This window comes from Sus scrofa, chromosome 2, assembly GCF_054392235.1.
Source record: "Sus scrofa isolate SSC_HxYL_T2T_F1_AM1 chromosome 2, Sscrofa_HxYL_maternal_Yorkshire_Landrace_v2.0, whole genome shotgun sequence".
Taxonomy (NCBI): Eukaryota; Metazoa; Chordata; class Mammalia; order Artiodactyla; family Suidae; genus Sus; species Sus scrofa.
The window spans coordinates 141,036,503-141,053,525 of record NC_139384.1 but is presented as its reverse complement, the minus strand read 5'-3'; the positions used below and the strand labels follow the sequence as shown (position 1 = coordinate 141,053,525).

The following is a 17,023-nucleotide window of genomic DNA, read 5'->3' as shown; positions in this document are numbered from 1 at the left end:
TGAGTGAGGGAGGGCTCAAACCTGCATCCTCAAGGATCCCAGTCAGGTTCATTACTGCTGAGCCATGACAGGAACTCCCAAAGCCAATGAACTTTGCAGAGTAGCAGTGAGAGAACACCAGGGAACAAAAGCATAGTCCTGATGACGTGATACACTTCTGGATCAGCTTTAGAAAGCCTGTCTTACCTCAAGACTCTCTGGTTACGTAAGCCAGTAAATTCCCATTACTGTTTAAGCCAAGTTGAGTTGGGTTTTCTTGTCTTGTGCCAAAGGCTTCTAGAACTAAAACATGATTATAGCTATATTAAATACATCAATGAACACTTTATGGTGGATGTGCCTGGTGTTCAATTTGTGTTTTATATCTAGTTAAAACTTTTGCCGGCTTACTCAGAAAAGGAAATTGAACAACCAAAGCCCATTCCAAAATGAATTTACAGCCATTCATCTGAAAATTTCTAGGGCACTTTCATCATTTCTAAAGTGCTTGGGGACATTATCTTTCAAGTATCTATTATTCTTACTTTATTTATAAAGCTCTCTTGTATTTTGGTTATATGACTTCTGGCTCTTCTGTTATTTTACATAATGAAAACAAGCAAATTTACCCATCCTTCAAAGTTCTGGCTCCAGTTGAGAAGGGCTCTAAGGAAAAATAAGAGGGGTCCTTGCACTGCCTTCATAAACCAACTTCTTGTAAGGTTTCTCTCGTGCCTCAGAGTCAGCCCTAAACAAAGCTGGAGGCCGTGGCAACTGTTTTCTCTCTTGTCTAGAGCAGGCAGGGTGGTGCCGGGCACTCAAGCAAAGTGTCTGGAAATATCTAAGTCCACTTAGAGACTTGGAATCTTGAACACAAGAAGTAGTAAAGGGCTTACTCAGAGCATGCACCAAGTCAGGGACCGTGCCTGCACTGCCACTGAGTGAATGGCAGGAACTCAACCCTCCAGCACCACCCCCCTCACACACACTCACGCACACCCTCAGACACACCCTGTGCTCCCAGGCCTTGGCTGACTTGCTGATCACCTCTGGAGATTGTGGGATAAAACAGTCCCTCCTCGGACAACAGTTCCCACGCTGGCCAAACACCAGCTCTTGTCAGACCCAGGATCCCGTACGGATGTTAGTCATGGTCAATGACTTTGTTCATGTTATGAGTCAGTTTTCTTTGCTGCTGTAGGATATGACCAGAAACTTCGCCAAAAACAACACGGAAAAGAAAAAAAAAATCTTACAGTTATGTAAAGCAGAAGCCTGATGTGGGTCCCAGTGGGCTAAAATCAAAATGTCAGCAAGGCTGCACTGTTCTTAAGGCCCTAGGAAAGAGTTTGCTCATCTTTTTCAGCATCTCGAGGCTTCCCGCGGTCCTTGGCTCACCACTCCCTTCATTGTCCAAAACGAGCAGTGGAGGACTGAGTCATTCGCATAGCAAATCTCTCCAATTTATTTTCAGCCTCCCTCTTCTACTTTTCAAAGACCTTGGTGGTTATTTTGGGCCATCCAGATAATCCAGGATAACCTCCCCATCTCAAGGTCAGATGATTAACAACCTAAATTTCCCCTTTGCTCATGCATCCTCATAGTCATAGTTTCCAGAGATTAGGACCTGGACATCTTTAGGCAGCATTGTTCTGCCGACCACTGGGGAGAATAAAAAAAAAATAAGGTATATTACATGGCAGATGACGCTAAGAGCCATGAAGCAACGTAAAGCGGGAGAGAGGATGGGGTGTGCGGGGCATGAGTGTCCTTTTACACAGGTTGATCAGGAAGGTCTCATGATTAGGAGACACCTGAGTGGAGTTCCCGTTGTGGCTCAATGGTTAACGAATCCAACTAGGAACCATGAGGTTGCAGGTTCGATCCCTGGCCTTACTCAGTGGGTTAAGGATCTAGCATTGCCGTGAGCTGTGGTGTAGGTTGCAGACGCAGCTCGGATCTAATGTTGCTGTGGCTGTGGTGTTGGCTGGCAGCTGCAGCTCTGATTAGACCCCTAGCCTGGGAACCTCCATATGCCGAGGGAGCAGCCCTAAAAAGACCAAAGAAGAAAAAAAAGAGAGACACCTGAGTAAAGATTGCCAAGACACAAGGGAATTAGCCATGGAGATATTTGAGGGGGCGCTCTCCCGCCCAAGGAAACAACAAGCCCTGAGCTGGGAGCCTGCTGGGAGCATCTGAGGAACAGGGTAGAAAGCTGCTAAAGCTGCCTGAGGTGGGGAGGGAATGAGAGGAGGCGACAGAACAGACAGGGATGCTGAGCATCAGGTCAGACTTCTGAGGCTATTGAGTTGCAGAAGGATTTTGGATTTGACTCGGTGTAAAATGGAGTTGTTTTTTTTTCTTCAGTGTTTTCAAAACCTTTTATCTTAAAATACTTTTAGATTTATAGACACATTATCATGCTAATGCAGAAAGTTCTCAAATACGTTTCACTCAGCTTCCCTTCATGTGAATCTCTTATAGAATCATGGCCCCCTGCGCCAAACTAAGTAATCGACATTGGACTAAAACTATTAACTCAACGACAGACTTTATTCCTGCCTCGCTGGTTTTTTCCAATAACGTCCTTTTCCTGCCTCAGGATCCAGTCCAGGACACCATGCTGGGGCTTGTCAACACGCCTCCTGACTATCCTCCCATCTGTGACAGCGTCTCATTCTTGTTTTCACGACCTTGACACTTTTGAAGAGTACCAGCCAGGTATTTGTAACACGTCCCTGAATTGGAGTTTGTCTGATGTTTTCTCGTGATTAGGGCTATGGGTGTGGGGAGGAAGAGGACAGAAATGCAGGGACCTTTCCATCACACATCATGGCACTCGTGACATCTACTGGCGGTATTAACCCTTGATGGCTTGATTAAAGTGATGCCTGCCAGGTTCCTCCAGCGCAAAGTTACAGCTGTCCCCTTTCCATAGTCTCTTCATTGGAAATGAATCCTTCAGTCCAGTGTTCACTCAGGAGGAGGAGAATTTAGTTGCACACCCTGGAATGAGGAGTATCAGAGAATTTGTGGGTCTATGTTACAAACGCCAGAGTAATTATAGGCATATGTCACCGAGACTTTTTTTTTTTTTTTTTTTTTTTTTTTTTACAAATTGATGGTTTGTGCCACCCTGCAGAGGGCAACTCTGTGGATGCCATTTTCCCCAACAGCATTTGCTCTCTTCGTGTCTCTGTCACATTTTATTAATTCTCACAATATGTCAGATGTATTTATTGTATATTTGTTATGACGATCTGCGATCAGGGATCTTTGACGTTACTGTTGTAACTGTTTTGGGGCACCACAAACAGCACCCATATAGGACAGTGATATTGATTGTTAAATATTGTGTGTCTTCTAACTGCTCCAGTGCCCAGCCACTCCCTGCTTCTCTCAACTCTCCTTGGGCCTTAAGACACAACTGTATTGAAATTGGGCTGTTTAATAGCCATATGATGGCCCCTAAGGGTTCAAATGAAAGGAAGTATTAATTGATCCTTCATTGTTGTCTTATTTTAAGAAATTGCCACAGCCACCTCAGCCTCCAGCAACCACTGTCCTGATCAGTCAGCAGCCATCAACAAGGAGAAAGACCCTCCTCTAGCAAAAAGATTATGATTCACTGAAGGCTTAGCATATTTAGCTACTATATATAAAAATATATATATATATATATTTTTTTTTTTTAGGGCTGAACCCATGGTGTATGGAGGTTCCCAGGCTAGGGGTCGAATCAGAGCTTTAGTCGTGGGCCTGAACCACAGCCACAGCAATGCCAGATCCAAGCCACATCTATGACCTACACCGCAGCTCATGGCCATGCCGGATCCTTAACCCACTGAGCGAAGCCAGAGATCGAACCTGCAACCTCATGGTTCCTAGTCGTATTCATTTCCGCTGCACCATGAGGGGAACTCCAAAAGTAATTTTTAAATAAGGTGCATGCATTGTTTTTCAGACATGATGCTCTTGCACACTTCACAGACTACCGCACAGGGTAAATATAATTTTTATATGCACTGGGAAACCAAAAAAATTCCCGTGACTTACATCATTGCAATAGTTGCTGTATTGCAGTGGCCTGAAACCAAACCCAGACACCTTCCTAGGATGCCTTCAATGAGCATTTTGGAGGATCTACTTTGAAAACATCTTGCTTCTCCTCAAAGTTTTGCCCATCCACTAGTGTTGGCATCCATCAGTGGATCTTGACAATAGCAAGTGTTGTTCTGATGGTGATTTTCTATCTCCTTAATTTCTCTCGTGTTTCATATTTGGAGTTCTTATGTAAGGAAGATTTGTGCCTTCTCCTTTATTTATTTACTTATGTATATGATTATAAATTCATGGATATCATTTTGTTCTTTGGGTTATAATCCAATACTATCATTATTTATTCTGTTTCTCTGATTGTTCTGGATTTGGACATGGAAGTTTTTCATGTTGGCTCCTATGACCGCTTGACATGCCTTTTTGTTTCATTTTACTGTGTTTTTAGTATAGCCTGGTACTTACTATAAGATGCTCCAGGCTCATCTTATATTTTTCCTGTCCCGACCCTAGAAGCAACTATTTCTCTGAAGAGCCTTGGTTTCTTTTATTGGAGCATGGCATTATGAAACCAAGATCTGGGTACGGTTGTGTCATTGGAGAGATTTAGACAGAAGAAAGGCACCTATGGCTGCTGTCCTTAAAGGACTGGCATATGGTGGGGTTCAAAATAACTAAAGGGGGGAGTTTTGTTGAAATAATCCAGACTCCTGAACAGTCACCTAGAAAAGTTGTAGAGCGAGGTTGTCCAGTTGCTATGAAGTGCCTCAGGAGCCTTTCCGAGAACTCACACACAAACCACAGCTATTCTTCAATCTTGAGGTTTTTACTGAGTCCCAGGTGTGGGGCTATGTTAACAATACTGTTACGAAAAAGAGTTTTACTTCTCCCTGGGGCATTCCCAGTCTGGCACAGCAGGTGCAGTCCTGTGATAAGCACGGGAATAAAGATTTGTACAACACATCATGTTAGCACAAAAAAAAGGGACTAATTTTTTTACTGAAAGAGAGTCAGCATAATAAGAGGTGAAGAGCCTAGTGCTGGAGTCAGGTCTCCGGGGTTGGAAATGGGGTTCCCCATGAATCAGCTGAATCTGTGAGTCTCAACTTCCTTATGTAGAAGGATGATAGTACCCACCTGTGGAAGAGACTAAGCTGCATCCACCACGAAATTGCACCTTCCTCCTGCATTTCCTAGTTCTCCTGCTGCTAAGAGGGACCATGTGTCAGATGTGTGGGGGACCAGACGATGGCAGGGGAAGTGGTGGGCCAGCACTCAGAATCCTCCCTAAAGCATCCTTGTGGTCCTGCACATGTGCTCTGCCTTCTACACCAAAATGCCAAGAGTGGGAAGGCACATTATGAAAGGCACCCACTGGTTGAAGGTGAGCTCCCCAGGAGATGCTGTCAGCCAGGAACATGTGCTCCACACTCTGCATGAGAGCAAGAAGCAGCCTCGCTGCAAGGCTGGGACTGCGTACAGCAACCATCAGCCTATCCTAAGGAGCACAGCACCTCACAGGGGAGGGAACCCCTGAGCGAGATAAAAAGCCTAAGAAAAGCCCTTACTGAGGGAGAGCCATTACCAGGATTCCCTGCTCTAGAGAGGGGGCTACATACAGAGCTGAAACTTGAGCGGATCTTCTGGGCAGGTGGAAGGTGATGGGAGTGGGGAGTTTTGAGCAGAAGATAAACACTGACAAGCAAAGACAGGAAAGAGGGAAAGTAAGAGTGTCAACAAGCAGGAGAGGAAACTGACATGGGACAGAGGGAGGTTAGAGTCTTCCAGACCAGAGACGGAGCCAAGAGGGAGGTGTCTTGGCCCCCAGGCTTCCACCTCTGAAGCACCTGCTGACAGCTGCTCAGAGCCACCGTTTCTTCCTCAGCTGCTCCAGATTCAGATGGAGAAACTAGAGGCCTGGGCTTTTCATTTGTCTCAACCTGATGGCAAGATCCTTCCTGGATGCTTGTTTTCGCTCTTTGAAATGTGTTTCTTTTATCACCTTCCGGTCCCAGGAACCGTCTGAATGGAGTGGAGAATAGGAGAGGGAGCAGAAGGCTCCACGGAGGGGAGGCCAACCCGTCAAAGGACAGAAGTCCCTTTGTCTCTCTGGGTTGTCAGGGAACAAAGGACAAATGTGCAGAATGGGGGCTGGAAAAGCTGCAGCGGATGCTTTTCTTTAAGGTCCCCTCTGAGCAGCACAGACTTTTCCCTGGGCTTGCAGGTTCATCCCATGGCCAAGCCAAAATTGTCATCCGTGCCCAGCCAGCCAGCCTGGAAACTGAGGCAGCCGTGCTCCGCCTTTCTAGCCCTGTGGCCAAAGCGGCTGAGTGACCTCCTATTAGAGGGGAGTCCTAGCGATCCAAAGGATACTGCCCATTTTTCTCTTTGCTTAAACTTACTGAAGTTCAAGTATCCAAAGAGTTCTGGGGCCCCTATACATGTTGTTGGGCTTTGGGGATGGTGACATTATACCTTTCACTTATGACATGAAGAGGAACCACGTACACAAGTGGAAAATTGACACTATGCTGTCTGGGCCACATCAACCTAGTTTTTATAGAAATCTTAATCCAATCAAAAACCACATGTCAGAAAAAACCGTAGCAGTCAGCAGTGTCTAGGCAAAAGTGCCACCTGTGCCTGAAAAACAGGAAGTAACGAAAGCAAAGAAAACCAGATCCAGAGAAATACAATTTGGAAACTTTTACGGTGAGATGTTGAGGTTTCTGTCACTGAATTCTCCCTCTGTCCATTTTCACCTGCCACCTCCTGGCCTCTGTGTCTTTCCAGATGGACAGTCTCCCACTGAGCATTTGGGAGCCATGCTTCCTGCCGAAGCACCCACTTTGACCAAGCCCAACTGCAGTCCCAGCTGCTAAAAGAGCCCTGTGTATATAAATTAAAGCAAATTAGCCACCGTGCCCTTTTCCTGGAAAGGAATCACATCTCCTTACGGGTATCTGTAAATCAAAACCGACTTGTCTGTGGCGTTCTCGTGGACTTGCCAAAACAAAACCCAGGCTGGCTTGGCTTGGACGAGGGCTGAGCACACAAAGAGATCTATTCACGCGTCTGGACTTCTAGAGAATCATACGGTCCAGTGAAGGTCAAGATGATCACAGCCTGATTTCAAAGGTTAGTTTTTAAAGGTACAGTTCACAACTGCTGCTAAACTTCTTTTCCCTTTAAAAACAAACACTCAGAGATAAGCAGCATAGAAAGACACCTCCAATCTGGCCAGTGGGGTGGCAGGGCAGGGGGTGTCATGTCTTTTTAAGCTATGCAATCGGTGTAGCAGAGTGAATTGGCTGTAAAGTCTAAGATTTAAAAAGCCTCCTATACTAGGGAATTGACAGGATGGGCTGTGGAAAACGGCCTGAAATGTCCACAAGTATCTCTATTTAAATGCAGAATTTCATCCATGTCTTATTATTTAGTCTTTTGTATTTAGTCTTTTGTATTTAGTCTTTTGAGGGAAACTATTCTTCCTCTCCAACTTTAGATTCCTTCCCTCTTTCCCCATTTCTTCTCCCTCCTACCTGCCTTTGTTTCTATCATTCCTTTTGATGAAATAAAGGAGGAAGATAGTAATGTTTATTGTGAACCTACTTTGATATCAAGCTTTCCTATGTACCATTCAGCAGCTCTAAGGAGGCTGTCCCTTGGCTTAAGCTGAAAAAGTCTATCATGATTCCTGTGAATTCACTTTCATAGAAATTTCTTTTTCTTTTTCTTTCCTTTTTTTTTTTTTTTTTTTTTTTTTTGCTTTTTAGGGCCACAGGTGTGACCTATGGAAGTTCCCAGGCTAGGAGTTGAATCAGAGCTACAGCTGCCAGCCTACACTAGAGCCACAGCAATGCAAGATCTGAGCCGCGCCATAGCTCATGGCAATGATGGATCCTTAACCCACTGAGTAAAGCCAGGGATGGAACCCACGTCCTCATGGATACTAGTTGGGTTCGTTTCCACTGAGCCACGATGAGAGCACCGAGATTTCTTTTTTCAAGTAACAAAGACAGTTTATGAAGTGCACTGTTTTAAGATGTCAGAGTCCTCTGAGTAACTTCACATATCCAGTCATATCTAAGATGCTGCTCCCGAATGTGATTGGCACAGTATATATTTTCTCTTTTTGACACAAACATGCGCAAACATCCACACGTAACACACAAATACATATTCTTTCTTCTCTGTCTGTGATTTGCATGCAAAGTTTTCTTGGCTGTTATTTTCTCTTTCTCCCCCAGGAGGGCTTAGCCTCTGGGAGGAGGGTGTATCTTAAGCAGTCCTGAGAAAAGAAGCCTCTGTCCTTCCCAATGACCTTCTCTGAGCCTTCCCAGCCTGTCTTTCCTCTGTACCCCACCTTGCCTCGCCCACTGCCCACACCAGCTTCCCCTGCCTCAGCATCTACAAACGCCTGTGCTCCATCTTTATATGGGGCAGGAGCTGAGGAAAGAGGGAAGGGCTTCTGATTGCTCAGTATTTTTCCAGAGAAATATCTCTTACGCCTTCAGATTAAACAGTTATGGAATGAGACAGTTACTGGAATGGAAGCAGGTCGAATTCATATAAAGGATTATGTGGAATCCTGAGAAATGAGTAGTGTCCCTTATATGTACCCATTTTCACCTTGACATGCCTGCCCTCGCTTGGCCCATGGCCCTGCCACCTTGCCAGGCCGCCTTCCAGCAGATGGGTTCAGCAGAGGTCACATCTCAGACGCGCTCCTGCAAAGGGGAAGGAGTCGTCTGTGGCCTTTTCCAGAGATTTCGTTTACTCTTCTCCAGAGCTTTTTCATCCAGTCAATTCCTTCCTTTATTGCTGCTTCAACAGACACCCCGTCTCCACCCCAGAAGGAATGAGAAGATTAACCTTACAAATATGTTTGGACCAAATAAATGAAGAAGTTTTACTCGTCCCCAGAATGGCTTCTGGGATGCCTTTGGGGAAGTTAATGGTTTCCTGGGTGGGGTCACAGCCCTGAGTTGGGCAGGTGCCGTCCCTTGACCTTCTGAGGATAACAGCCCACACCTGCTGAGCTCTTTGCTCCCTGAGTCGCCACACACGTAAGAGGAAGGGCCTATCTAGTCCTCATCTTATGATGAAATAACGGAGACACAGAAAGGTTAGGTAGAGCCTGACCTGTAACTGCCTGATTGAAAATCTCTGCCTTTTTCCCAGCCAGCCTTTTCGCTGGTACCTAGGGGTTTCTGGAAGTTTGGCCCACACCTGGCTGCCCGTGCAACCGCGTGTGCTCTGGGAGCCTTGTTTTCAGGTGGAGATGATGGGAGCACGATTCTCATTGCTTATATAGAACCCGCTTTAAGTCCTCTTACGTGGATTAGCTCGTTTCACGAGGAGGAGGCGGGGCCGCTGCCTGCGAAGGAAAGACCCTCTCCTCCATCAAGAAAACGTCTTCCGTGCTCCAGGATTTGATGCGTTAAGGTTAGGAGTCCCCAAGAAGAAGATAAAGCATGTTCAGTGTCCTAAATGTGTGTGGTCCTGGGCCCCTTTGTGTGGTTAGAAGCAGAGGGCTGTTGTTGGGTAAGACACCTGTGAGATGCTGGGCTTGGTGACCTGAAGTTTACCGTTTTTCCAGGGTATGCAAGTTAAATTTAGCTTCTCAGACTTTTTTGTTAATTCTAGAAAGAAGCAGTACATCTGGGGACATGGTGTGGCCGAGGATACCAGAAGGGGGTTGACGGTCCGAGGGAGTCTGGAGGAGAAAGGCATGGAGCATGCAGGTAAGTGATTGAAACTTTCCCAGCCTCGAGTTTCACATCTATGAAATGGGTCTGATGATACCTCCCTTCAGGTGTTGTGAGGAGGAAAAAAAACGAGGATGGCCCTTGGTACGGGGTAGGTGTGTAGTCAACAGCAGCTGTCATTTATTCTCCTGTTACCTTTTACACTGAGCGGTGTTGTCTTGGGCACATTTTAAGAAATGTGTACCAGGGAGCTTCCGTTGTGGAGCAGTGAAAACAAATCCAACTGGTATCTGTGAGGATGCGGATTTGATCCCTGGCCTCAATCAGTGGATCAGGGATCTGGGCATTGCCATGAGCTGTGTTGTAGGTTGCAGACGTGGTTCAGATCTGATGTTGCTGTGGCTGTGGTGTAAGCCAGCAGCTGTAGCTCTGATTCAGCCCCTGGTCTGGCAACTTCCAGATGCCACACATTCAGCCCTAAAAAGTAAGCAAGCAGACAAGCAAGCAAGCTAAGAAAGAAAGGAAAGAAAGAGAAATTCGTACTCCTGTTTCTTCACCTCTAAAACAGGAATTGGTGTTCTTAAGACTACCGAACTGATAGAAAACCTAGCTCAGGGCTAGACACTCAGTGGCTTCTCAATATGCGATACTCATTTGCCCTCTGGCTGCCCTGCCCTCACGCAGGGATCCCACCCCCAGCCCCTTCAGCCCCCTTGCCTCCATCCTGGAGAAGATGCGGGTTCCAAGGACGTGAAAACCTCTCACCTCTTAATGCTTTTTCTGCCTTCTGCTTGGGCTAATTCCTTTATCCTGGGTTCATTAAGCTCGCGTCCATCAAGCCTCACAGTCTGGGGAGGAGCTGGTGGTTTCATTTCCATTTTTAGAATGCAGAGCACAAAGCACACTGTGATTGAAGATCCTGCTTGACAGCACTCAGAAACGCATGGCAACTGCTGTCACCGAGCCCTTAATGCACTTGCTCCCACAGCCCGTGTTTCGTGACCTCTCACCAGGTGCCAATTATAGCTGACCTGATGCTGGGTCTGCCTGGGGTAGGCAGAGTCCCTGTAATTCTGTTTGGTTACAGAGGACCTGTCAGGACTGAACAAAATCAAATAGTTTCGTGGTAAATACTCACTTGCCCCCCCCCCTTTTTTAAGCAAAAGATGGTAGATGGAGGAAAACATCGCAGATGAAAAAGAATGAGCCCACTTGTGCTTGTAGGAGCTTCAGCAAGGTCTCAGCACATAAGGTTGGGCCGATGAGGCAAAGCAGTGGAAGCTGGGTGTTGGCCGCTTCTCTATGACTCTTTCTCTGCAATCCCTTGCATGGTTACGGAAAATAAGCCTGTGTCTGAGCAGTTTTCCTGAATTTCCAATAGAAAAATGTAGCAACTAGGTCTTTTTTTTTTTTTTTAATGATTTAGAAAACTTATACTCCAATTTATTTTCTTTCTGATATTCTCTGATTTTGTGTTACTAATAGCAAGTAAAATAACACACATATTTGTAGAGTTCACAAGACACTATAATCATTGTAGAGACAATATTTCTTTAGGTTTATGTACTTAATGTACCTATACCAATTGCCCCTAATTCTCTCTGGCACTTTTTTGTTTTTATCTATTTATTTTTGTAATGATAGTTGAGGTACAGTATTCACCTGTGTCGTATGGAAATACCTATACAGGGTGGAAACTTGGTGAATTTGGTCTTGCAGTTTTGCCCCCTGGGGCAGACATTCTGCCCATACCAACCATTTTCTTTTGTTGTCAACCATATGCAAAGTTCACATAAGTTTTTACTCATTGTCCTACACATGGTAAGAGCCACGTAAGTGGCAGCAAAGACTACGTAGTCAAGCAATTTTGTAAAAAGCACATGTTCATGTCTCCGACTTAGTAGATCTCTGCATTAAAAGAGAATTCTGAAAACATTACAAAGTCACAGTTAGCTTGTTTCTTTTGCTCAGTAGCGGAAATGGAGTTAATGAGAAATGTAGTGGGGAAACTTGCTAATTGCAAGCTGCTTCTGTGAGATTTTCTGTACTGGAAGTTTGCAGTTTGATGGCTTAGACATTTTACGTGCAACTGGTGCCCTCTAGTGATGGGGGAGCGGTTGCTGGCCACGTAGCGTATCCTTTGAAAGCCAAAGTATTCCACTCTTGGTAAAGTATCCTTGTCCCCGTTTCCCGGGAAGGGAAAAAACGTGGAGAAGCTGGAAGGCAAGAAGCTGCTTTGGGGTGCCTTCGTAAGTCAGAAGACAAGCAGCCGTCTGGAGCTTACAAGATAAGGGTGTTGGGGTTCCCATCATGGCTCAGCGGTCAACGAACCCGACTAGCATCCATGAGGACATGGGTTCGATCCCTGGCCTCGCTCATTGGGTTGAGGATCCAGCATTGCCATGAGCTGTGGTGTAGGTCGCAGACAGAGCTTGGATCCCATGTTGCTATGGCTCCGGTGTAGGCCAGTGGCAGCAGCTCCAGTTGGACCGCTAACCTGGGAACTCCCACATGCTGCGGGTACGGCCCTACAAAGAGGAGAAGATAAAAAAAAAAAAAAAAAAAAAAAAAAAGTGTCTTAAATGCCTTGGAGCTTTCAGGTTGCTTCCAGAGATGAGAACGTTATTCTGCCAGTTATCTCCAGGAGCCTCCCTAGTACAGGAACCGAGCTTTTCTAGGCTGCCTCGGGTAACTCAGATACCCTCCCCAAATCATGCAATTCTTCTTGGCTCTGAGAGACCGTGGACTCATGCAGAATACAACTGTGCTGCAATCCATACCCACAGCAGGAAGCGGACCGCTTGTGAGCTAAAATTCTTGGCAGCCAGCGGTGGATCAAAGATGTCATCCAATTAAGTATTCAATGCATGCAGCCACAGTCCAAAGCCCTTCCTGGCATTAAAACAGCTCCTTGGCCTGGAGGACCATCTTTGCTAATGGCCCTGAATTGTCTCAAGGCAGAGACAACACTCATTCTGAGCTGGCATCACTGAGCTATGGGACATCTTCCTGCCTCAGTCCAGGCCTTGATCACTTCCCTTGACTCTGTCTACATCTTCTAAGCTGGGTTGTCTCTCCCTTGGTAATTAATGTATCTCTTGCTGCCGCTGGCGGTTTCTCCAAAACATATTATTAGTGGGTGGTCAGTCCCTTCTCCCATTTCCCCAAACACAGAACACATGTCCTTGGCTGAACACACCACACGCTCATCTTCCTGCTTTGTCCTCTACACAGAACATTGTAGGCCCCTGGCCATCCTTCATGACCTGCAAATGTCATGGTCTCTAGGAAGCATCCCGAACACCCTCACTCTCCCATCCATGATCCCACGTCTGCTTTGACAGCCATGGTGCTTCTGGAGCTCTTGGCAGCGTTTGCATGTATGTGTTTCCACTTCAACCCCATCCAGGAGAAAACTGGAGGATTATTTAATATTTAAACATTTTTATTTTAGACGATAAAATGTTATACACAAGAATTGGCTAAAACTGGGGCGATATAACTGAACATGTTTATATTTTTATTGAGAAATAATTGACATATAACCACTTCTGATTTACAACAAAATGATTTGGTATTTGTCTGTGTTGCAAAAGGATCCAAATAAGTCTAGCTACCTTCACCATACTTAGTTAAAATTTGTTTCCTGTGATGAGAACCTGAATTCTCTGAGCAGATTTCGCATACAATTGTGTAGCTCATTTACGTATATTCCATATGCATAAGGAGACTACAGTGAACCGTAGTGACCATGCTACACATTTGATCTCATGACTTATAACTGGGAGTTGGTACCTTTTGATAACCTTCACCCATTTCACCCACTTTGCCACCCTGTGCACTGGGCACCACCAGTCTGTTCTCTGTATCTGTGAGTTTTTTGTTTTTTCCTGTTTCTACATACAAGTGACAACCTACAGTCTTTGTCTTTCTCTACTTCCCTCCCTTAGTATAATCAGGCTTATTCATTCATATGCCCCAGAGTTCCCTCGCATGTAGCAGTGCACATACACGAGGTAAATATAACTTTATACGATTTTGAAGGTCAAGTGCAATTTATCTCACCAGTCAAAATAGAAGGAGCGTGAAACTCAGCCTTGACAGGCCAGGTTTTGAGTCTTTCTTCCTGCCCCCTTTTAGTAGCTGTGTGCTCTTGGCAGATAATTATCCTCACTTGTAGAATGGAGATAGTAGTACCTTCCATGCAAAGTGAAGGCTAAATTAGGTAATGCACGTATAGTGCCCAGGAGCACTAAGAACTAGGCACCCATTGAACTGAATTGAATCTATCCATTTGTCACATAATCTACATGGTATACAATTAAGTGGATTTACTCTTCCTGTTGCAACAGCTGAAACTCAGAAAAATCTAAATAATTATCTCAGATTTCCTGACTATTTCTATTCTTTCCACCATGATTCCATGCACACTTTTTTTGAATCTGACTTTTTGGTATAGACAGATTTTTTTTTAAACTAATGGAAATTTATTCACGGGGTGTATTACTTGGTGGAAATATTTGTCTACCATTCCTTAGTTTTATACTCAGAACCCAGGAGTAGGTGTGTTTTTACTACTAGGCAACTGGGTCATTTTTTTTCCTTCTCAACTTCTATATATCTACTGGGGCCAAGTCAGCTGAAAAAACAAAATCATACAAGCAGACCTCTATGTCATCATCTTGTCTCACAAACTCTTGCTGGCAACATGCATTTCATACACCCAGAGTGGAGTGTTCTGCAAGAGACAGACTCCAGGTCCCTAATTGACTGCCCTCCTTTGCATAGCGTCAGAATCATAAAACATTGCCTGGCTGGCTGGCTGGCTGTCAGGAGGCTGCAGCAACACGCAGGGGGTCCAGGAAGGAGAAGTCAGTGCCAGGTCCTTGGTGACACGAGTACTTGCCTACACCCTCTTAAAGCATTTCACATAGGCAGAGAAACGGAGGAAAGACCCAGCTTGCCAACACACCGTTACATCAATCTGAGAATGTGGTATTAACTTTTCCCTAAGTGTTCTTTCCATGACAAGCCCTGCTAATTTGTGCTTTAGAAGTACTTCAGTTTTTATGTTACGGGAAAGATGGAAGAAACTCACTGGCTAGGCTTGTTGGAAACACTTGATTTATTTTCTACCTGTTGTTGCCGTGTTAAATAAAGTAATGAAAAGAAATGTTGGAGGAAGAGTTTTAGGCTCATGCATTAGGTCATAATTTTTCATGAAGTGTCAGGATTTATCCTGGATACAGTAACCCTGCAAAGGCAGATAGGAGGAACATTGTCTTTGCACCATTTGGAGGAAAGTGGGGATGAAACAGCCCACTAGTAGAGAAATAAAAGAGACTAGGTAATCTAAGTGAGAGAAGTTGAATTAAACTCTGATCTCAATATCAATAGAATACACATTATGGAGTATTCCATGCAGTTCCAGCAAAAACCAGATTTTGAATTTAGGTGATACAAAGCCACCCTTTGGGGGACCCCATCACACCCAGCCATCACAGAGCTCTCCCCATTTTAAAAGCTCTCGGAAGAATTGACATGTTGATCTGTACAGTCTGATAGAGTCCAACAGGTCATAGCTGGGAGCCCAAAGCCTGGATCCCAACCCTCTATCATAATTTCTTTGGTCAAAGTTTTAAGAATTGGGCAAATTTATTTATTTAAAAATCCAGACATCTGACTACTTTGGGGTGGGGAGAGTGGGGACACACAATACCCCACGGCAACAGTTAGATGAAGCTGAGAGCATCTGTCCCTTGTGGATGGGTTATGTGGTTGCCAGGCCGGCTCCTTCACCATTCCCACCTCTAAGGACTCCCTGAGCCCTGCAGGCATTGACTTTGCCTGCGATGGTTTACAAGAGCTTTTTAGTATAGTGGTAATTAGTTTCTCACAGTTCTTGGGGCTAGAAGTTCAAGGTGGCTGCAGGGTGCTTTCCTCTGAGGCCTCTCTCCTTGGCTTGCAGACGACTGTCTTCTCCCTGTGTCTTCCCATGGTCTTCCCTAATTCCTCTATCTGAATCCCTTCTTACAAGGTCACCAGTCATACTGGCTTATGACCCACCCTAATGACCTCGCTTTAACATAATTGTCTTTAAAGACAATTACCTTATTTCCAAGGACCTCTACATTCTAAGATATGGGGTCTAGAACTTCAACATGTGAGTTGGGGAGGGGCATGATTCAGACCCCTTAGAATTTCTAAAAATAACAGACAAATCTCAAGTTCAGTCAATTCTGCTACAATCCACATTTCCATAGCAATTAGTTTAACAAAAAATTGGTAAATGGCTACATATTGTCAGTGTAATCTGTAAGTCTTTTTGGTTTAGGGAACAAATAGCCCATAAATGCAAAAATCACACACTCATATGTGAACAGGAAGCTCAGGAGTGTGCTCTGCTGGTTTCCCCTTCAGCGAGTTTTTTCTCTTTGCCTTAGATGAGACCCCTGCTCTGACTTAAAAGAGCTCATTGAATAGTTCTCCCTGAACCTTCTATGTTTTACCCTTTTTCCATAAATCAGCCACCTCAACCCTTTATTAGTCCTTTCCCTTTCCATCAAGCTACCTCCACCATTTCTTAAGATATAATTGACTTTATATGCTATATATAATTGACACTATAATGAACATATTATTTTCAGGTGCACAGCGATTCAGACGTTGCATATATGGTGAATGATTACACAGTTAATATCCATCACCACAGTTAACATTTTTTCTTGTGATAAGAACCAACATTTATTCTTTTAGTCATTTTCACATATGGTATTACCAACTGTAGTCACCATGCTGTACATCATATCTCCATTATTTAGTCTTTTATAACTGGTAGTCTTAACTTTTGAACACCTTTCACCTATTTCATCTACATCCCACACCCCAGCACTGGCAACCACCAAGATGTTCTGTACGTCTATGAGTTTGATCTCTTGTTTGTTTTTTCTCCAAATTCTACATGTGAGATCATACAGTATTTGTCTTTGATTTAGCATAATACCCTCCAGGTCCATCGGTGTTGTTGCAAATGGCAGTATTTCCTTTTTATAGCCAAATAATACTCCACTGTGTATTTATACCACTTCCTTTATATCAGTGGACACTTAGATTGCTTCCACAGCTTGGCTATTGCAAATAATGTTGCAATGAACATGAGAATGAAGATAGTTTTTCAAGTTAGTTTTTTGTTCTTCTTTGGCTGCGTGACCGGACGTAGAATTATTGGGTTATATGGTAGTTCTACTTTTAACTCTGGAAAGAACCTCCATACTGTT

At 44.5% G+C, this 17,023-nt stretch overlaps 2 long non-coding RNA genes across 2 annotated transcripts in view; one reads left to right on the top strand and one right to left on the bottom strand.

Moving 5' to 3' along the window:
* Window positions 1–2,511: 2,511 nt before the first annotated feature.
* Window positions 2,512–10,633, bottom strand: LOC106509550 (uncharacterized). The gene is made up of 2 exons (XR_001307183.3): window positions 10,512–10,633; window positions 2,512–2,985 (listed from the first exon to the last, which is right to left on the bottom strand). It is a non-coding gene; the product is annotated as an uncharacterized LOC106509550 (long non-coding RNA).
* The window catches only part of LOC146405729 (uncharacterized), a 27,718-nt gene continuing 20,069 nt past the window's right edge, over window positions 9,375–17,023 (top strand). Inside the window, exons 1-2 of the long non-coding RNA XR_014838748.1 lie at window positions 9,375–9,483; window positions 9,685–9,782. This is a non-coding gene — a long non-coding RNA (uncharacterized LOC146405729). The remainder of the gene's footprint in view (window positions 9,484–9,684; window positions 9,783–17,023) is intronic.